We start from the raw sequence: 22,794 nt of genomic DNA, 5'->3' as shown, positions 1-22,794 counted from the left end.
TGGATACATTAATGTCAAACAATAAACATAACAATAAAAATTATATTTTGGAAAATCAGTAGATATTATTCAAATATTGCCTGATTGTATTCAGAGTAGTGGTTACAATAAAAAAACACCAAACCTGAAATGGCAGAATCTAAATGAGGTGAAAAGTATAAAGTGCTAGAGCAAAGTACCTCATATATAACACAAGTAGTAATAAATTCAGTGGGGTTATGATAAACATAAATCGGCAAAAAGAGGAAGGTAAAGCGATATAAGATAACTTTACTTCGTAATGGTACTTTTAGGAGTGGAGGAAGGCACTAAATAAAAATATAAATAGAGTGCCTTCGCCACTCGGGGTCCACCGTGCAGATGATGTAATAACTGCTGCTAGGTGATGGCAGAGCAATCTGGCGGTAATGTGCACAGGGTTTAACTGCACCCAATGTGCACTACTAAGACTCTGTTGAACTCACAGAGTCACAGAAACAAAACACAAAAATGCTGAGTCTGTTATGAGAACAGACTGTCAGCGCTACACCCACGGTATATGGTCACAGGAGTAACACTAGATGGCGGTACTTACTCCGTCTAGACCTACCAAAGAGGATCGGGTGAAGTGCGTCGCAACCGCGAACACAAATAGAGCTGCAACTGCAGCGCGGCGAGAACTGAGTCACTGCAAAGACACTGCTAACTAGCAGACGCAATGCTGACGCTTGGCTGCTGAGGCAAATGGAGCAATAGCGTGCTGACGCTGGTACTGGCAGTAACTCAAACACTCTCACAGACGAAGTATCAGAGGGTAGGGGTTTCCAATGAGTCATTTACCAGTCCATGCATCCATCAACAAACATACAGCAGCAGTATGACTATACTAGCGCAGGGCGGAACCGCCGTGCGCGCTTTTTATACCAAACGGGACCTTCTGGAAATCTCCAGGTCTCCAAGAGGAGCTAATGGGATCCGACACAGGACCTGAACACCTGACTCCCGAACTCCAATGGGAGTTCGTCCCATGAGCATGCTCAGATGCAGGAGTAAAGGACTTAGCCTCTGGAGAAAGTTACCGCAAGGCAATCTCCTCTGCAATCTCCTCTGCAGCAGATGAAGAGCAGGATACTGCAGAATGTGAGGATCTAGATTTCAGCAAAGGAGAGGCAGAAATCTGACTCCTAACAGGTACAGATCCACATGTGCCAGGCTCTAAAGCATGTTTCCCCCTGCTTCCTCAGAGGGCATATGTGGATAGAATTTGCATCAATTTCTACTATCTGAAGAATAAATGACTTCTTTGTAGTCTAAGGAGGAAAGGTTTTCTTTTTGGAGAGTGCCTAGACAGTGTAAAGAGACTTTTAGTCCATGCAATGCTTCTCTGAGAATTTAAATATGCAAACAGCCTCTTCAAAGAGGATGAGGACTTAATCTCTGGTGCCACCTATTAGAGGTAGTAATCGTAAAAGTCAATTTTAACCCTTTGAACGAATCTTGCCAAACCAGAAAGGATTACTACATCAAATAGGAGGCACTGGAGATCAAGTACTCTTCCTCTCTGAAAGGATATTTGCATACTGTATCTTCGTTTTGTAGGCACACATATATATATATATATAAATAAAAGTAAGAGAAACAGATTTGGAGAGGTGACACTCTTTATTGGCATTGCTGATTCTTTTTTCCCCCTCTTGCTGTGACATAGTATACCCCAGTAATGGCACTACCATTTAATAGTGTGCTATAATATTCTCTTGTGTTGCCTTTAATATTAACTACTTTCCCCTGAATGTACTCTAAGTCACTCCCTATAAAAAGATACAGTAAATGTGTGAGTCTATATTATTTCATGGGGACAGGTGACTCAATTTTTAAACCTACCAGAAATCCTTTTGACCACTGGCAGAGAAGAAGAGAAACTTCTAAACAAAGCTGTCAAAAATACAGCTCAACAGTGTCTGGCTGACAGCAAACCGAGGCTCATCAGACTCCCATGACAGATGCTTTTGGAGCAAATGGGTCAATCAAAGATCAACGACACTGCTTGTTGTCTAAGAAAACACTAAACACAAACTATGCACAAAAAAGCAAGCAAAAAATATCCCAGCACTTTTTATCTGATTGTTTTCTGTCTTACATTCCAACTTAAATATAATATATTGTGGTGTAGTGACTACTGTGTCCACTAGGGGGTGCTGTGTGAGTGTCCGAGGAGAGAGGATTGAGTGGCAGGATGCTGAATGATCGTTCTGAATCCCAAGGTAGGTGGCTTTGGGATGGAAGCTTGAATATGTGTGTTGATCAGCAGAGGTACTGCTGAGCTTTTGCTACACTGTGTCAGGGAGAGCTTTCCAGGTAGCTGGTGAGACTGGCGTGAACAGCTACCTACAAATCCATCCAGGGGTGTGTGTTTAGAAACACCTATAGTAAAGACTATGTGAGTGTGCTTGTAGGACCTGTGATGAGGTCATAGCCATGTGATCCTGTGGGCGTGGCTACGGACCATATAAGGTGGCCAGGGTAGGTCACATGAGTGAATGCTTGGACCCGGTTGGTCCGTTTGGAAGGTCTTGCTGGAAGATGTGTCTGCTTTCCTGAAGTGCTTGTGTGTAATGGCTGCACATGTCTGAGAGTTCCCAGAGGAGGGAATGGACGTCTGCAGTGTGGTGAAGCAACCATGAGGTAACCTGGCCACGGGATGAGATAACTGTGAGGCTAGAGAGCCTGCGTATTGGACATCGCATAAACCTGTGTGACTACAGGGTTAACAGAGTGGCGCTCTGTCATGGACGCTATGCTGTTTGATATGAACTTTCTATTGCTTTGGGTTTATGATGTCTGAGTAAACCGCATGGACTGTTATTGGTTTATGGAAAACCCATGCCGGATCTGGTTATTTGGCTGCAAAGCGAGTATTCCCAACCTTAATAACAAGCGCTACCTTACAATTGGTGGAGAAATGCAAAGGGCAGTGTTGTAGCCTTGTTGCAAGGGGCAACAGACGAGGTCTGCAAAATTCGGTTGCTAAGGGCAACGGTTTCCAAAAAGCACATGTTGCAGTGCTGGCAACGCAGAGCCAGGAGGGCGGACAGTCTTGAAAGCCATGTGATATACTGATCGGGGTCAGTGGAAGAGACTTATAGGACACCTCTGCGGTAGAGGGGTCTGAGAACCTGCGTGGCCAGCAGGTGACGGTCGTGAAAGCCGTGTGGTATGCTGACCAGGGTCAGAGAAAGAGACTGGTGATTGCTATAGGGTGCCTCTGTGGATAAGAGGTACCCGAGAACCTGTTTGGTCAACACATGTAACAGACAGGTGTCTGTGTTGTACTGACCTGGGTCAGTGAGAAAGACTGTGTACCTAGAGGGTTCAGTGACATGTGCAAGGTCCTGGAGGGTCAGTGTTGGGAAATTCTAGGAGAAGAATCGGATCCCTGTAGCACATGCTGTGACCTTGGACCTGGTGAGGCGTGAGTGTTGGACAGTCTCAGGCGGAGACGGATGCCCTGAAGAGCACCTGCTGAGCCCCTGGACCTGGTGAGGCTGGTGTGTTGGGAAACCCTGAGAGGAGGTCGGCTCCCTGAATAGCAGCCGGTGCGCCCTGTGTGTTGGACGGTCTCAGGAGGAGACGGACTTCCTGAATAGTACTCAGACAGGACACGTGCGTTTTGTGTTGTTTTTTTTTTCTTTTCCCTCTCAAGTCAGCTTGTGGTGGCTCAGTGGGGTCAAGAAGGTGACAAACAGCTTGCTGTAACTCAGCAGGGTTACGAAGGTGACAAGCGGCTTGCTGTAACTCGGTGGGGTTACGAAGGTGACAAGCGGCTTGCTGTAACTCGGCGGGGTTACAAAGGTGACACCAGCGACTGTGTGTGAGCGGCCGCCGGGGGTGTCGGTGATCGGTGACAGCAGGAGCTGTGGTGGTGTCAGCAACAACTTGTGTGGTATCATACTTAAAGGGCCAGTACGGGCCCAAAAGACAAAAACTGTTTTGTGTGAACTGTGGTCTAAGGAGACCTGTAGAAAGGACATGGGGAGATCCCGAAAGGGGGCAGTGGCCCAAATCGGGCTGGTAACCCAAAAAGGGGTGGAGTCCCAGAGGGAGGCAGTGATCTAAATCAGGGTGGTAACCCAAAAAGGGGTGGAGTCCCAGAGGGGGCGGTGACCCAAATCGGGGTGGGCCAGAAAAGGGCAGCACTGGGTACCTCAATGAACATGTCTGGGGAACCGCAGTGTTCGTGAATGCGGGACATTCTTTCCAGATAACGACAGGCCACAGGTGTGTACCGTAATGTTGCACCGAGAAGGAGTCTCTGGACAGTTGGACTCAAAGAGTCAGGTGACTGACAGGAACTCCTCTCATTTTCTGTCTGACCGAGAAAATGGTCCAGGTTCGCTGTAAACATGGGGTCACGATGAACTATGCGGTAGACAGAGTAATGTTTGAGGGGTCCAAAAGTGGTGAGTGCCAAGGTGGAAGGATACCACCTGACTTAGTGTATGCCTTTGAGAGGGGCCGCCGGGACTTTGTCGTGTTTGATGACGTATGGCTGGATGATGGAGACGTTTCTACTGTGGGGCTAGCAGACACTGAGACGGTGACACCTCCTAAAGTGGACAGGTCAAATGTAGAAGTGACCGGAAGAAGGGGTATGTCTGCCCAACTGACGGACCTGACATCGCATGACATGACTGATGGTGACTTGATAGATAAGACGGCTGAAGTAGTCACATGGTTAGTGGGTAACTGGAAGGATTACTCGACAGATCGGGGTGACTCAGACTCTGGGGGTGACTGTAGCACTGAGAGAGAAAGGGAGCACAGAATAGAAGAGCTAGAGAAGGAAGTCTCTGAGCTCAAAGGTCACCTGTCCACCTGGCAAAGCGTGAACAAGACCCTTAGGGAAGAGATGGAAGAACTCAGAGGAGTAGTAAAAGGTCTTCTGCGGGAGAACAGCTTGGACGAAAATTTACAGCAGCCGGGCCCGAGTGATAACAAGACGGAACTGCCAGTATCCATCTTGGCAAAGGGTCGTGAAGAGATAAAATCTCATGAAGTTTGTGAGCTAAGAACTGAAAAAGACAGTCACCCGGTCGGGTCAACTGTAGTGAGGGAAGTGTCCGTGGTAAAGCCAGAGCCTTCTGTCCAGGAAGAGAGTAAGTCCACGACGTTCAAGTCTGTGATTGAGGTACCCGAGGACATGCAAGAAGCCTGTGCTGAGGAAGGTGTGCATGAGGCTTTTAAGGACGCCGTCAAAGCGTGTAAGGTGTACTGGGCACCTGAGACTCGGCAGTTGGTGATAATATCAGCCAGGGAAGACACAGCAAACTGGGTAGCTGTGCTGAAAGAGATGCATTTGCAATGTCTCCATGCCAAACAGTTGGTCAGGCGGACTAATATGAAAGCTGTTCGACACCTAGAGTTAGCAAGGGAGGCTATGGATCGACTGGGTTACGGAAAGATGTAATTCCGGTACCCAAAGGTCTGGTTGGGAGAATCATTGGAAGACTCGGGAAGGTAATGCAAGACCTTGTAAATATCTCCAGTGTGGTGAGGGTGAGGATCCCTCCTGATGATGAAGACCAGGTATCCAGTGAAGAGGGTAGGATTCCCATCATGGTGGATGGTTCTGTGGAAAGCCTGAGAAACTTTCAGATGCTCTTGGAGTATCGAGTGGGGTACCTGCAAGAGATTGAGCAGTTGAGGCTGGACCATCTGCGGATCAATAGAGAGGTACGGAACACCAGGTGGCGGCCGCCTTCAACCCAAGATGTAAGGTCCCGAAGGGTTCTTCCAAGTAGTGACATGGCTGATGGCCGAAGAATGTCAGCAAGTGGCAGTGCAACGGGCAGTACAAGGCTGAGAGACCTTAGCCCCTGTGAGACTAAACAGTATCTGATGACACAGACAGACCGTGACTGGAAGGTCAAAGACCAAGGCCGATATTCTGACTGCTGGGGGCGGGGGAGGCCTAACGTAGGGAGGAGGCCGTATGACAGATGGAGACGGTTCTCTTGACCTATTGGACAAGGTGTAATGAGTGCCTGTTCTCGAGATCCCGGGGTAATGTTGTGTGTTCAACCCCACAAGTTTGAACAGAGGGGGAGGTATTGGTGTAGCGACCACTGTGTCCGCTAGGGGGCACTGTGTGGGTGTCCCAGGAGAGAAGATGAGTGGCAGGATGCTGAACAATCATTATGTATCCCAAGGTAGGTGGCCTTGGGATGGAAGCTTGAATATGTGTGTTGATCAGCAGAGGTGCTGCTGAGCTTTTGCTACACTGTGTCAGGGAGAGCTTTCCAGGTAGCTGGTGAGACGTGTGCGTGTTTAAAAATGCCTAAAGTAAAGACTATGTGAGTGTGCTTGTAGGACTTGTGATGAGGTCATAGCCATGTGATCCGGTGGGCGTGGCTACGGACCATATAAGGTGGCCAGGGTAGGTCACATGAGTGAATGATTGTACCCGGTTGGTCCATTTGGAAGGTCTCGCTGGAAGATGTGTCTGCCTTCCTGAAGTGCCTGTGTGTAATGGCTGCACATGTCTGAGAGTTCCCAGAGGAGGGAATGGACGTCTGCAGGGTGGTGAAGCAACCATGAGGTAACCTGACCATGGGATGAGATAACTGTGAGGCTAGAGAGCCTGCATATTGGACATTGCATAAACCTGTGTGACTACAGGGTTAACAGAGTGGAGCTCTGTAATGGACGCTATGCTGTTTGATATGAACTTTCTATTGCTTTGGGTTTATGATACCTGAATAAACCGCATGGACTGTTATTGTTTTATGGAAAACCCGTGCCGGATCTGGTTATTTGGCTGCAAAGCAAGTATCCCCAACCGTAATAACAAGCGTTACCTTACAATATAAAGAAACCTTCCATATGTGTCTCAGGAGATCCACCATTAGAGTTGCGCAAATTTTTCAATATTCGGTTCGGATTACGATCGCCGGTGAATATTGTATTTGCAAAACTCGCCGAACATCATTGGAGTCAATGGGAGTAGAAAAGAGCAAATACGTTCCGAAATGATCGTCAAACATAAATTTGGCACGAATAGGTTACCAATCTGGCAAGAATATGGAAAATTTGTATTTGTGGATCGTTTCTGAACATATTTGCTCATCTCTATCCACAATGTCTCTCCACTTTCTCACTGAGTGTGGCTGTAAGACAACTGGCTGCAGCAGGAGCCTCCAGTGTTTGAGTTAGCACAAAAAAGCTGCTGAACACATCCAATTGGCCAAGAGAGTATTTGTTTTCAGATTGCCACAAAATGGAAATGATCGGTTGGACATTAACCTCTTTGTTCCATTCCCTCATACATTATTAATTCTTCTATGATGGAGTAGGTGGTAAACCTACTGCAGCCTTATATAAAGTGGATACAAAAGTCTACACACACTTGTTAAAATACCAAGTTTAAGTCAAAATGTTAAAAAATGATACCAACAAGAATCAATTCAGAATTTTTTTTAACCTTGAGGGCAGGTGCGCATGACTATAGATTCTCTCATCCGAGAGCATAAGGTCAATTATGCGAATGACTCTCTGATCAAAGCCTCAGCAGAGTTTTATCAGTGTCAGCATAGTGTGATCTGATTCTCTCAGATGGGGAGAAGATGGAGAAAAGAAATTCTCCATCTTCTCCATTCTGTCAATCTGTGAAAATTGGACCACACTCAGATGTCATCGGAGTGCAGTCTGATGGTTTCCCCGCACTCATTGACTTGCATGGCCGAGTGAGATCTGAATAATGGATCAAACTTGGGAATGCAGCAATTTTTTTTCCTTGTAACAACTCTGTTCGAGAAAAAAAAATGTACACGGCTCCATAGACAAAACATTGGATCGTACTCGGACCATAAATTCGCTGACCTGCACCTGCCCTAAATGTAACCCATGATCTCTACAATTTCATTGAGAAACAAACTGAAATCTTTTTGGGTGTAAAATTAAAGAGCTAAAATAATGTGGTTGTATAAATATGCAGACCCTTAAACTGATACTTTGTTGAAGTACTTTAAAATTTATGGCAGCATTCAGGCTTTTTTGGGTAGGAGTCTATCAGTATGGCAAATCTAGAATGGCAATCTTTACTCATTCTTCCTTCCAGTAGAGCCTCAAATCTGTCAGATTTTCAATTAGAATCAGGTCTGGGCTTTGGCTGTGCCATTCCAAAATCTTCTGGCCATTTTTGGTAACAGATGGTCCTTTACGGTCCTTAATGAACCTTTTACCTAGCTCTTGGGCAGATTCCAGAGGACAGCAGTGCTTGGGCCGGAAGCAGTATTTTGCCAGCTGTCAGCCCATTAATTTCTTCTCTCTCTGTGAGTATGTAGACGCAGTGTTCACTACTGAACCCTGAGGCGCATGTAATTAAAGATTACATCCTAACACCACTACCAGCGTTTCAACATACTTTGTGGGTTGAAGCATAGCACAATTTGTATGGCCCTTAAAAGATGGTACAAATATCCAAATGGCACTTGACAGATAAAGATTCCCCACCACTAAAGTAACCCATGGAAGCTGCAAGATTTTTAAAAGGTTCTTTTGGTATCTGGCACCCAGAATTTAGCAGAAAACCCTTTCAGCACATCCCACCTCTCATGATTCCACCACTCACAGTGTCCGAAGGTCACTGTGAGTGAAAGCTCAGCTGCCCTATAGGATTAGAGTGTACTGGGCTGTCAGTATTGTGAGGGATAGCCCTGCCACCCAACCAGAAGCAAAGGCTTGCCGGGCTATGAGTATTGTGAGTGACAGCTCAGCTGCTCAATATGGCTGGGCCTGCAGGATTTCTTCCAGATGTCACTCATTCAGGATGATTATCTGGCTATTTAGCTGTTTGACAATGGTCAGACTGTCAGTCGTAGCCTTGCTCGGTGGTGTGTTTTTTCTGTACTCTGTGTTCCTACACTACCGTTCAAAAGTTTGGGGTCACCCAGACAATTTTGTGTTTTCCATGAAGACTCATACTTTTATTAATCAAATGAGTTGCCAAATGAATTTAAAATCTAGTCCAGACATTGACAAGGTTCGAAAAAAAGATTTTTATTTGAAATAATCATTTTCGCCTTCAAACTTTGCTTTTGTCAAAGAATGCTCCCTTTGCAGCAATTACAGCATTGCAGACCTTTGGCATTCTAGCAGTTAATTTGCTGAGGTAATCTGGAGAAATTTCACCCCATGATTCAGAAGCCCTTCCCACAAGTTGGTTTGGCTTGATGGACACTTTTTGCGTACCATACGGTCAAGCTGCTCCCACAACAGCTCAATGGGGTTGAGATCTGGTGACTGCGCTTGCCACTCCATTACAGATAGAATACCAACTGCCTGCTTCTTGTCTAAATAGTTCTTGCATAATTTGGAGGTGTGCTTTGAGTCATAGTCCTGTTGTAGGACTCCAATCAAGCGCTGTCCACAGGGTATGCCATGGCATTACAAAATGGAGTGATGGCTTTCCTTATTCAAAATCCCTTGTACAAATCTCCCACTTTACCAGCACCAAAGCAACCCCAGACCATCACATTACCTCCACCATGCTTGACAGTTGGCGTCAGGCACTCTTCCAGCATCTTTTCAGTTGTTCTGCGTCTCACAAATGTTCTTCTGTGTGATCCAAGCACCTCAAACGTGGATTCGTCTGTCCATAACACTTTTTTCCAATCTTCCTCTGTCCAATGTCTGTGTTCTTTTGCCCATATTAATCCTTTTCTTTTATTAGCCAGTCTCAGATATGGCTTTTTCTTTGCCACTCTGCCCTGAAGGCCAGCATCCCGGAATCACCTCTTCACTGTAGACGTTGACACTGGTGTTTTGCGTGTACTATTTAATGAAGCTGTCAGTTGAGGACCTGTGCGGCGTCGATTTCTCAAACTACAGACTCTAATGTACTTGTCTTGTTGTTCAGTTGTGCAGTGGGGCCTCCCACTTCTCTTTCTACTCTAGTTAGAGCCTGTTGTGCTCTCCTCTGAAGGAAGTAGTACACACCGTTGTAGGAAATCTTCAGTTTCTTGGCAATTTCTCCCATGGAATAGCCTTCATTTCTAAGAACAAGAATAGACTGTTGAGTTTCACATGAAAGTTCTTTTTTTTCTGGCCATTTTGAGAGTTTAATGGGACCAACAAATGTAATGTTCCAGATTCTCATCTAGATCAAAGGAAGGTCAGGTTTATAGCTTCTCTAATCAGCCAAACTGTTTTAAGCTGTGCTACATACTTGCACAAGCGTTTTCAAGGGTAGCCTAACCATCCATTAGCCTTCTTACACAGCTAGCAAACACAAAGTAGCATAAGAACACTGGAGTGATGGTTGTTGCAAATGGGCCTCTATGCACCTCTGAAGACATTGCATTACAAACCAGATGTTTCCAGCTAGAATAGTCATTTACCACATTAACAATGTATAGAGTATATTTCTGAATCATTTAACGTTAGCTTCATTGGCAAAAACTGTGCTTTTCTTTCAAAAATAAGGAAATTTGTAAGTGACCCTAAACTTTTGAATGGTAGTGTATATTCTGATTATTCTTGCCAGACCTTGGATTTGCCTTTTTGACTACTCACTAGTTACCACATTTGCCTATGACATACTCTGACAATAGTTGCTTGACCCCGGACTTTGCATTTGTCTATTCCTTTGTATCATTTTTTTTGTCTTTGATGTACTCTGCTGGCATTTGACTTCTCCACCTCACAGCTTGTCCCTGAGACTCAGCATAACACCACCAATGTGTGATCAGATTGAGATCTGGAGAATTTGGAGGTCAAGTCATCACCTTGAACTCTGTCATGTTCCACTAATCGTTCCTGAACAGTTTATTTGCATTTGCAGTATGGCAGGGACATAATCCTCCTGAAAGAGACCACTGTTGTTAGGAAATGCCGCTGTTAAGCCGGTGTGTATTCCGGGTACAATAATGTTAAGGTAGGTGGTACATGTCAATCTAATATCCACAAGAATGCCAGGATTCAAGGTTTTTGTGTTAAATTTCAGAAGTGCAAGTGATTGAAAGGAATTTTATCTGATATTTTCTGGTACTGAAAAACATGAAAGTGTAAAATATTTCTGCAAAGTGGTTGATTTTCAAAGCAGTAGTGTTACAAATGTTGGGATAGTCAATATTTATTGACTCGTCTTTTTAAGACTCAAAAAGATGCAAATATCCAACAAAGCATTTATTTTCAACCCTGTATCAGAGTCTTTTGAACATGACAATGATCTTGGTTCAGGGTCGAAACTGGTTGTATTCCTGCCAAATGTCATATCTCACAATAATTATGCCTTTTGAAATGGCCTTTCCCACTGTTTTGTTGCATTACTCCACCGGATAACTCAGGAATCAGCATTGGCATTGTGTGAGCAGGTAGCGGGATGCAGAAACAGAGAAGAGGCAGACCAAGGGGTTTAATTAACAGGAGGATACTCCTCACAGGGAGATATTTAAGGGGGAGAGTTTGAAGGGGAGAGTTCTTCACTAATACAAAGAATACTTCCAAGGGGGTTTTAACTAATAGGGGAAGATAATATAAATTATACACTTATCCCTTTGGACTCTAGTCACAGAAGTGCCCCTCTCTTTAACTGGGGCCACTTGGAATGAGCCACAATGGGGATCTGTTACAGTCCTGTGGAAAATGGGGGAAGCTTTTCTGGTGTTGAGAATATCCTCTTGTGTTCCTGACGGTGTCGATGTCCTCTATAATACTGGCGATGACAGTGTCTTCTTTCGATCCTGACGATGGCGATGATTTCCCAGGGTTCTAGCACGGGCACTGGCCCCAACAGATGCAGGGAAGAAGGGAGGATAGACTCTTCCCTCAGTGGTAAGAATCCTTGTACCAATGGGGCCTGGGACACAGTCCCGACACAGTTCACAATGGCACAGTTCACAATAGCCTGTTCGGTCTGCTGTGTTGTACCGTTGAGCACCGGTATCCCTTACACAAACCTTGCATTCCCTGGTCAGTACCGTCGGCCGGGGCAGTTTTGTCAGCGTTGTCAGCTGAGTTCGCAGTCTCGTTAAGGTTCTTGATGTAGGCGTGGATAGCGATGTTAGCGGGAACAGCGGTGTTAGCAGGGACAGCGGTATATGCGGTGTGTCAGCGGGACCCCGTCGGTCGGTTCCTGTCAGCACGTCCTCTCGTCACTGGCTTCTCTTAGCTCCACCCCCTCGCCCCACAGCTGAATTTACCTCACAGAACTGAGGCGCGCTCAGTGTTCCCACCTCAACAGTTTGAATTTCTGCGCATGCATTTTCTGTCTGCTTAGCCACGCCCCCTTTTCTCAAGCACAGGGAACATCCAGTTACTCTAAACACTCCCCCCTGTAACTTAGGTGACGGTTTTGGACCCGTTACAGGTGAGACAAGCCTGGCTTGCTTCTTCGCCTTACAATTGCACCAAGTCTCGCAGATTTATCCCCTCCCATTAATTAGGTTGATAGAAAAATTTGTTGTAGACTTGTGGCAAATGTATGTATTGACTTTACTTTTGAGGTTTGTAAGGTAAGCTCTATGTATAAAAATGGCAGTTTCTAATAAGGCCTGCATGGACATACATTAATCAAGCTGCTATGCTTAGCAGATCTCAGAGGAATCCTGGATTTCACATTTTAACTCCTATAGAAGGATTTAGATTTGTGCAACAGTGGCTGTTGACGGGTGGATGAGCTAGCAGAGGAGGTCTGACCAGCCAGTTCATAACCAGAGGGGGAAAAAACAGGAACAAATTAGCATTCAGGGTTAAGGTCAGGAAATGGTAAAAGTGAAAACCAGGAGTAGGTAAGGTCAGTAACTAGTCAGGTCAGTAACTACCAGCAAAATAAAACAACTCAGCAGCAGACTAGGTAAGTATTAAACTATAACTGGCAGCTTGCAGTAGGCAGGGTTTAAAAAAGGAGTGGACCCACCTAAGGCTCCATCAGAGAGCTAGTTATATCTAAGGGCAGAATCAGACGGCAATATAAATCAGTGAGGTTGGAAAATAGATCAAGGACTGGCCAGAGGCGTTCCCTAGCTGAGCGTGACAGCTTTATGTATTTCTATGCAGCTGTCATGCTGGGGTAAGGAAAGCTGCTAATCAGTCCATGCACTGGGTTCCAATCTCACTCCGATTTATAAGGCATATCTGATTCTGACCTAAGGGTGCTTTCACACTGTGTTTTGGCACCTGTTCATAGGTCCTGTTAGGGCTTACATCCGAACTCCCTACAAAATGGGATTCGGGCGTATACACCAAAGAGTCCAAGACAGAGTGAAGTCTTGATCTGTGTGCATCATTTTCAGATGTAGACAGACACCCATATGTAGTCTACTAAGTCTGAGTGTCCTCCTCTATTAGGTATACATGACCAAAAACGATGACCAACAGAGCATACGTTCACTCTATCGGCACCATTATAGTCTATGGTACTGTCGATGTACATACACCTAAATACAGTTTTGCGGAGTGTTCGGACCTAAGCCCCAAAGGGACCAACCAAGGGGTGCTAAAACGCAGTGCGAAAGCGCCATAACAATCAGTCCTTTGCAGCAAAACACAGGCTCACTGGTTAAATGAACCACGTCACAGCTATACTAAAGTTTAATTGGATCATGGTTGCTTGCAGCAAGTTTTGGTAAGGTTGTTAAGAGTGTGCCTCATTTTGGATTTGATAACTAAACAGTACAGATCCTAATACACAACAGGAAAATGTTCAAGAATGTTTCCTTTATCTTTCCTGTTAGAATCCAATCCTACTATGTATTCATAAAGATATATTGTAAAACTTAGGAAAAATGTTTTATACTAGAGGAAAAACTTGAATTTTGGTGCAATTCTGTATAAACAAGAACGATTATCTGTTTACAATAGATTTCTAAATAAATAGTTCATGAATCGTAGTGTTCCAAGCCCCAATCTCCTGCATGAATACATTCCGAGACTCTGTTACAAAAATGATACAGTGTCTTGTTTTCCGTTAATGGATCTAAATTGAAACCATTCCAGACAGCCCTTTTAATGCAAATATCTAATTTTAAAGGATGAGCTCCCGATATAGTATAGCATATTGCTGATCCATCAGATGAGGAGATAAGTTAACTGCTCTCACTTTCAATAAGTGTCTCACGTCCAATGAGACATCTACTCCTTACCACTTCATAGCATGTTTTAAATAAGCCCTGGTATGCTTGTGGAGCACTCAGGTTCCAAACACTTTGCATACAGTGAAGTAGATAGAGTTCCCGGCCCGTCCTCTCATGGTTCCTTATTTCTGCTGTCTGAGCTATCCAAGATCAGCGGCAGCTGTTGGCCATGGCTGTGCTCTCATGCTGGAACGGAGACGAGCAGCTAAACCTACACAGAACTGTGTCCCACATACTTCTCATTTGTGAATCACTCCAGATTAAAGAGTGGAAGCCTGTTATGTTTAGAGGGAAAGAAAATCTTTCATCTAGTTGTAGAGGGATAATCCTCTGTAGCCCATTCTTTTCCTTAGTAACTATACATAAGGTACAGATCTTGTAGAGATACAAATCAAAATGACAATATGGGGCACTCACCACTGATGCAAAATCATACGTTGTATCGTTTATTGAGGTCTCACATCATACCAGATAATACCGAGACATCTTGACTTGTATTTCCATTATTTAGACAATGTGCCTCTGGCATGATGTGAGATTACAACAGAAAAGAAAAATCATCAGTGGTGTGTGTCCCATGTTGTCTTTTGGATTTCTGCTTGTAATAGACTTTTTTCTACCAGACTGAGCATGACAGAAGAGGTTTCTCAAGCTTCTGATTGTGCCAAACTGTCAAGTTAGTGCATAGCATATTTAAGGGGACTGGTCAAGTGCTCCCGGAAAGCTCCGACAGACTGATAGCCAACAAGACACTATGTCTTCATCAAAAGCTTTAGACTTAGAGCTAGTTCAATCAACTTCATCTGTGGTCTAATTCATGGACAGCCTAGCTACACATAAAATCGCATTTAACTCCACACTATATCTACAGTAGTTTTCTCACCAATGTAGGCTACCTTTAATTGCATAATTTCCAAAATTAGTATCCAAATTATCCAAAGACCAAGCATCCATAAGTCAAGGGTCATCTGTGATGGACACAGTACCAGACTCACCACAAGAGACCGTACGTGTGCAGGAATGTGCTGGGGAACTCCGGGGGGTCCTACAGAGAAATGTGATCGCGGTAGGGAATGTGCTGCAAGGGAACAGAACCTGCCGCGCGTGACCACCGGGGGAGTGGCTAGTGGCGGAGCGAGGCTGCGGTCTCCCGGGGACGATGGCTGGACAGGCAAGCCTGTAGGAGTGTCAAAACTAGCCGAGGTCAGAAGCCAGAGAACAGTGCGGTAACCAAAGGGACAGACGAGTAGAGTGGTCCCACCAAGGAAAACATGGGGTCCTGAGTTCAAATCCCACCAAGGACAACATCTGCAAAAATTTGTATGTTCTCCCCATATCTTCTCTCCGGGTTCTCCGGTTTCCTCCCACACTACAAAGGACATACTGATAGAGAATTTAGATTTTGAGCCCCAATGGGGACAGTGATGGTGTCTGTAAAGCGCTGCGGAATATAATGATGCTATATCAATAAGCATAATAAATAATAAAATGGATTCATTTACAAAGCTATGAAGGTTAGGAGAGTCCACATTAATATGGGGTCTAGCATTGTTTTATTGCAACTTTATAGTTCTGGCTTCATCCATGTAGGTTGCAGAGTTGTCCTTAGGGAAAGAGAAAAGGAAATCAATGAAAGAAAAATGAATGAGTTTAACTTCACAGAGCAATGACTTCAACTTTACTTGGAAAAAAAAGTTTATGGTCTCTGGGGATGTTTAGTAAGAATTTACGTACTGCAATATGAGACTTTTTTACTATGTGAAGTCATGAGAGAGCGTCTCACATGGCAAATTCTTATCCAAGTCTAACGGCCACTAATTAAAGAACCCGCACCTGAATGCCGCTCTTCCCTGACCCCCTCCTCGGTGACTACAGCTTGACCTTTTGATCCACTTCTCAGATTGCTACCTTTCTGGGTCCCTGCCTAATTAGGACACCAAGCAACCGTCTGTTTAATAAACACACAACCGAGATATATAATTAGCTCTTTACTTTGGCAAAAAAAAAAATCAGTAAACATTAGAATACGGAATCATAAATTACTTTGATTTGAATTCAATCAATTTTGTCAGCTATGCCTGCATTTTCCACAACTACAATACCAAGCCCAGTTCAATGTATACTTTTCAAATGGGTTATTTGGATTAAAAAAAAAAATTCTTATAATCTTTAGTTGATTCTGTATTAGAAGGCTTGACAACATTTTTTCTCATTTAAATGGATGTATTTTTGTCTAAAAAGAAATAATTTTGGTAAATAGATTTCATTAAAAATTTTGTACCGTTTGTCTTCTAGAGCCTCCGGTTTGCGCTGTCTATTGCTGGATGCCGAATGAGTTAACTGAGAATTCGTCAATGAGCTTGGTCTGATAGTCCAATGGAAGTATTTCTAACTTTTAGGCCTTGTTCAGACATCCATTTTTTTCATAGACCAGAAAAATGGACTGATTTTTTTTGGTCAGAGCTTCACCTGAGTGTCATCAGAATTTGCGGCAAGTGTCATAAGTTTTCTCATATGTGGAAAAAAAAAGTATATATTGTTTTCCGACCTAGAAGTCCGCAAAAGTCTTGCACACTTGGATGACTTAGGCTACTTTCACACATCAGTTTTTTGCCGTCAGGCAGGATCCGGCTTTTTTTAGAAAAAACGGATCCGGCATAAATTTTGGAGAACTGTAGAAACGGATCCGTTTTTTTGCTGGATCCGTCTCTGTTCCTGGAGGCTGGCCAATTGGATCTGAGCATGCGCAGACTTAAAAAAACCGGATCCGGTGGCTGGATCCGTCTTTTTCTGGATCCGGCGCATTCCGGCGCCCATAGACTTTCATTGTAGCAAAAAGCTGGAAGCGCCGGATCCGGCGCTTCCGGCTTTTTCGCCGGAGACAAAAAACGTTACAGTAGACGTTTTTTCCAGACGCCGGAATGAGACAAGTTGCCGGATCCGGCAAAAAACGGATGAAACGCAATGCCATCCGGCACCATCCGGCGCTAATGCAAGTCAATGGGGAAAAACCGGATCCGGCATTGCATTTTGCCGGATCCGGTTTTACAAAAAAAAAGCCGGATCGCGCCTGAAGGCAAAAAACTGATGTGTGAAAGAGGCCTTAGACTTACATTGCTAATTTTGATCGGACACTCGGATCAAAACTGGACATGTCTTCACAATTTTGGTCCACGGAAAATCATGGACATGTGAATGACCCCATTCACTACTATAGGTAAGAGTGCTATCCTTGAAAAAGACGAATAGAACTCATGCAAAAAATTGGACATCTGAATGAGGCCTTATCTGATTTTTTAGCTACTCTCAGCAGATTTATGATAACAGATCACATCAAGGTTGGACGTGTAGGAAAACAAAACACCTGTAAAAGCCAAATGGTATAAAATTTTTACAAGACAAAAATACAAAAAGCGTTTGGAGCCCCAAATACATATATTTAGGTTAAAAAAAAGAAGATCCTCAGGGGTCGGCAACCTTTTAGTTGGGGTGTCATCTGTTGAGGACTCTCATTCATTAGAGCTGAGAGTGACGACAAAGAATACATTTCATGGATAGCCCATAAATGTTAATGAGAACTTGTAATACCTAATTTCACCTCTGGAGGCACTGCAGAGAAAGTAGCTACTTGCTTTTAGGTTCTGCTTGCAATCATGGATGATTTTTACAGGGTTCCAGGTGCAGTGTACAACCATAAATAAATGGAAACATGTAGGTAGTCACTTTTCTTCTCCATGTCTGAAAATAAACTATGGAATTGCAATATCAGATTTGTGGTCTGCCAATCCTTTTGGCATGAGCTTGACATGGGATTCAGCCAACGTTAGTGCCACCAAGTTTTACTATATTTATAAATTCTATATTCCTAAAAAATATTTTGCAGTTTTAAATTAATGTGACTGTAATAATGGCCGTTTCCAATTAATAAATTAACTTTTCATAATAATTTACTAACCAGAATGTGTTGACATTTAACTTGCAATCAACACATGCACTTTACTCTGTCAGTATACATCAGGGTAATGGCATTTGGAAACGGGAGATCTTGCTTGCAGTTAAAAAAGATCATGTGACGCTATACTAAGATTTCTATCACCGCATATATCATATCAGGATCTGAAAAGAAACGTATCACTCACAGTATTGAGTCTTGGGTCTCTGGTCACTAGGAAAATGGATTTTCCTAATTATCAGATATTCAAAAATAGATAAAAGGGGTTGTCTGGTGAAAACAAGTGCTCACCTATCCACAGGATCAGTGTTGGTCCGACCGGTAGAACCTGCACCAATTTTAGTATGGGGCACTTTTATCCCAGATACAAAATGGATTGTCTGACTGCAGCTCCATTCATTTTTGTTTGAATCCCCAAATGGATTGATGGAGAGGTGAGCGAGCATACGCATTGATGCTCTATTTATTCTCAATGGGGCTGCTGGAAAAAGACAAGCGTAGTGCTCAGCAGCTGCATAGGGAATGAATAGAGCAGTGGTTAGTCATATGCACTTCCGCTCCAGAGATTCTGGAAAAAGCCAAACGTAGTGCTTAGCACCCCCAAAGGGAATGAATGGAACAGTGGATGAGCATGTGCATTGCCACTACATTCATTTTCTATGGAGCTGCTAGAAAAAGTCAAATGTAGTGCTCGGCAGCCCCATAGAGAATGAATGGAGCAATGAATGAGCATGTGCATTGCCACTCCATTCATTCTCTATGGAACTGCTGGAAAAAAGCAAGCGTTGCTCTCAGCAGCCCTATAGGAAATGAATGAAGCACTGAATGACCATGCGCACTGCGGCTCCATTCAGTCTCTATGGGGCTGCTGGAAAAAGCAAAGCATAGTGCTCGGAAGCTGCAAAGGGAATGAATGGAGTAATGGTTGAGCGAAAGCACTGCTGCTTCAAACATTCTCTATTGGGCTTCTGGAAAAGCCAATTGCAGCACTTTGCAGCCGCATAGAAAATGAATGGAGTAGTGGTTGAGCATGCGCACTTCCGCTCCATTCAGTCTCTTTTGGGCAGTTGGAAAGGCCAAGCATAGTGCACAGTAGCCCCATAGGGAATGAAAGGAGCAGTGTTTGAGCTTCTGCTCTGCTGTTTATGAGGAATCGCTCCTGTCAAACCAATCTAATCAGTTTTTATGAAGAGGTAAGCTATAGACTGGACCAAGGTGAGTCATTGGACGTGGTATATCTTGATTTTTCCAAAGCGTTTGATACCGTGCCACACAAGAGGTTGGTACACAAAATGCGAATGCTGGGTCTGGGGGAAAATGTGTGTAAATGGGTAAGTAACTGGCTTAGTGATAGAAAGCAGAGGGTGGTTGTAAATGGTATATTCTCTAACTGGGTCGCTGTGACCAGTGGGGTACCGCAGGGGTCGGTGTTGGGACCTATTCTCTTCAACATATTTATAAACGATCTGGTAGAAGGTTTGCACAGTAAAATATCGATATTTTCAGATGATACAAAACTATGTAAAGCAGTCAATACAAGAGAAGATAGTATTCTGCTACAGATGGATCTGGATAAGTTGGGAAATTGGGCCGAAAGGTGGCAGATGCAGTTTAACAATGATAAATGTAAGGTTATACACATGGGAAGAAGGAATCAATATCACCATTACACACTGAACGGTAAACCACTGGGTAAATCTGACATGGAGAAGGACTTGGGGATCCTAGTTAATGATAAACTTACCTGGAGCAGCCAGTGCCAGGCAGCGGCTGCCAAGGCAAACAAGATCATGGGGTGCATTAAAAGAGGTCTGGATACACATGATGAGAGCATTATACTGCCTCTGTACAAATCTCTGGTTAGACCGCACATGGAGTACTGTGTACAGTTTTGGGCACCGGTGCTCAGGAAGGATATAATGGAACTAGAGCGGGTACAAAGGAAGGCAGCAAAAGTAATAAATGGGATGGGGGAACTACAATACCCAGAGAGATTAACAAAATTAGGATTATTTAGTCTAGAAAAAAGACGACTGAGGGGCGATCTAATAACCATGTATAAGTATATAAGGGGACAATACAAATATCTCTCCGAGGATCTGTTTATACCAAGGAAGGTGACGGTCACAAGGGGGCATTCTCTGCGTCTGGAGGAGAAAAGGTTTTTCCACCAAAATAGAAGGGGATTCTTTACTGTTAGGGCAGTGAGAATCTGGAATTCCCTGCCTGAGGAGGTGGTGATGGCGAACTCAGCCGAAGGGTTCAAGAGAGGCCTGGATGTCTTCCTGGAGTGTAACAATATTGTATCTTACAGTTATTGTTAGGTTCTTTAGAAGGACGTAGATCTGGGGATTTATTCTGACAGAATTTTATAGGCTGAACTGGATGGACGCTTGTCTTTTTTCGGCCTTACTAACTATGTTACTATGTTACTATGTTAAACCATTAATCTTCTATGGTGTTTCTGGAAAAAATAAGTGTAGTGCTGAACAACCCCATAGGTAATGAATGCAGTAGTGGTTGAGCTTATGCACTGCTGCTCCATTCATTCTATGAGGTTGATGGAAAAAATTAAGCGCAGTACTTGGCAGTCCCATAGAGAATGAATGGAGTAGCGGCTAATCATGACCCATTTATTCTCTATGGGTCTGCTGGAAAAGCCAAGACAGTGTAGCGCTCGGGCAGCTTCTTGAGGAATGAACGGAGGAGTGGTTGAACATGCACTACCACTCCAGTCTAACAAGGATAAAAGTTCCCCATTCTGCCTATTGGTGCAGGTCCCAGTGACTGGTCCCCCACAGATCAGAGGTTTATCACTGGGCAACCCCTTTTAAATAGTTTTCTCATTTAGAAAATACGTTTTCAAATACTCTATTACAAATTTCTGATTTAATAGATGAGAACTCTCCATTAAGGACTCTTGTCTATTAGCCAGATAAGACAATGGCTACATTTTGACCCATACAATATCTGGGCCGGCCGACCAATGGTGCAGACATTTTGAACACCACATAGAGTATAGCTAATAACTGTTGGGTTGGGGGGGAGGGTACCAGCAGTAGGCAACCCCTTCAATTTAGGAATGTTTGCATTCTTACTTTTATCCTTGGGTTCAGAAATCTTGAGCGGAGTGGTGTGGCTAACTCTGAAAAAAAAGTTTGCGCCACTTTGTTGGTTGTTGTGCGAGAATGTGACAAATTTGCATTGAGAGAAATTTGCATATTACAAGAAGTTCACCAAAAAGGTGGTCACATCTTAACTCATTAATCAGTCAGAACAACTGGTCAGAACCACAGCTTATTTAGCTCAATGTCTGCAACAGCCAATCACCAACCATCTTTTATATGGAAGCTGCCGAAATAAAAGACAATTCCATAGAGTGGTGGCTCATTATATGCAAACATGGTTCCACGCTTTTGATATTCACTGTCTGAGAATAAACTGCAGATCTGCTGAGTCAAATTCAACAACATAGGCATTCATGAGGCTGTTGAGTTTGGGTCAAGAGACAATCCACCAGTACAGACATCGCTGTCGGTAGTCAGACCATGAATGCCATAAGTGTGAAACTGGCTTGAGAGGCACAGTGTTTCTTTATTTTATAAGCATAAGATAACAGCAATATTTTTACGTTCAGACAGAAGTGCGAAGTGAAGTATATACCTACAGTTGTGTCCAAAAGTATTGACACCCATGCAATTCTGTCAGATAATACTCAGTTTCTTCCTGAAAATGATTGCAAACACAAATTCTTTGGTATTATTATCTTCATTTAATTTGTCTTAAATGAAAAAAACACAAAATCAAGAATCAAGCAAAAAGCAAAACATTGATCATTTCACACAAAACTCCAAAAATGGGCCAGACAAAAGTATTGGCACCCTCAGCCTAATACTTGGTTGCACAACCTTTAGCCAAAATAACTGTGACCAACCGCTTCCGGTAACCATCAATGAGTTTCTTACAATGCTCTGCTGGAATTTCAGACCATTCTTCTTTGGCAAACTGCTCCAGGTCCCAGATATTTGAAGGGTGCCTTCTCCAAAATGTCACTTTTAGATCTCTCCACAGGTGTTCTATGGGATTCAGGTCTGGACTCATTGCTGGCAACCTTAGAAGTCTCCAGTGCTTTCTCTCAAACCATTTTCTAGTGCTTTTTGAAGTGTGTTTTGGGTCATTGTCCTGCTGGAAGATCCATGACCTCTGAGGGAGATCCAGCTTTCTCACACTGGGCCCTACATTATGCTGCAAAATTTGTTGGCAGTCTTCAGACTTCATAATGCCATGCACACGGTCAAGCAGTCCAATGCCAGAGGCAGCAAAGCAGACCCAAAACATCAGGGAACCTCCGACATGTTTAACTGTAGGGACCGTGTTCTTTTCTTTGAATGCCTCTTTTTTCTCCTGTAAACTCTATGTTGATGCCTTTGCCCAAATAGCTCTACTTTTGTCTCATCTGACCAGAGAACATTCTTCCAAAACGTTTTAGGCTTTTTCAGGTAAGTTTTGGCAAACTCCAGCCTGGCTTTTTTATGTCTCGGGGTAAGAAGTGGGGTCTTCCTGGTTCTCCTACCATACAGTCCCTTTTCATTCAGACGCCGACGGATAGTACGGGTTGACACTGTTGTACCCTCGGACTGCAGGGCAGCTTGAACTTGTTTGGATGTTAGTCGAGGTTCTTTATGCAACATCCGCACAATCTTGCGTTGAAATCTCTTGTCAATTTTTCGT

The 22,794-nt window shown here is 43.8% G+C and overlaps 1 protein-coding gene across 2 annotated transcripts in view; it reads right to left on the bottom strand.

Annotated features, from left to right (window-relative positions):
- The window catches only part of LOC141085560 (myosin-binding protein C, fast-type-like), a 157,292-nt gene that overhangs the window by 111,814 nt on the left and 22,684 nt on the right, over positions 1-22,794 (bottom strand). The gene's annotated exons all lie outside the window — the stretch shown is intronic.

This window comes from Dendrobates tinctorius, unplaced genomic scaffold, assembly GCF_039654945.1.
Source record: "Dendrobates tinctorius isolate UK_male_01 unplaced genomic scaffold, ASM3965494v1 ptg000028l, whole genome shotgun sequence".
Lineage (NCBI taxonomy): Eukaryota > Metazoa > Chordata > Amphibia > Anura > Dendrobatidae > Dendrobates > Dendrobates tinctorius.
Note: the sequence above shows the minus strand (reverse complement) of the source record. Positions and strands in the feature narration are given on the sequence as shown.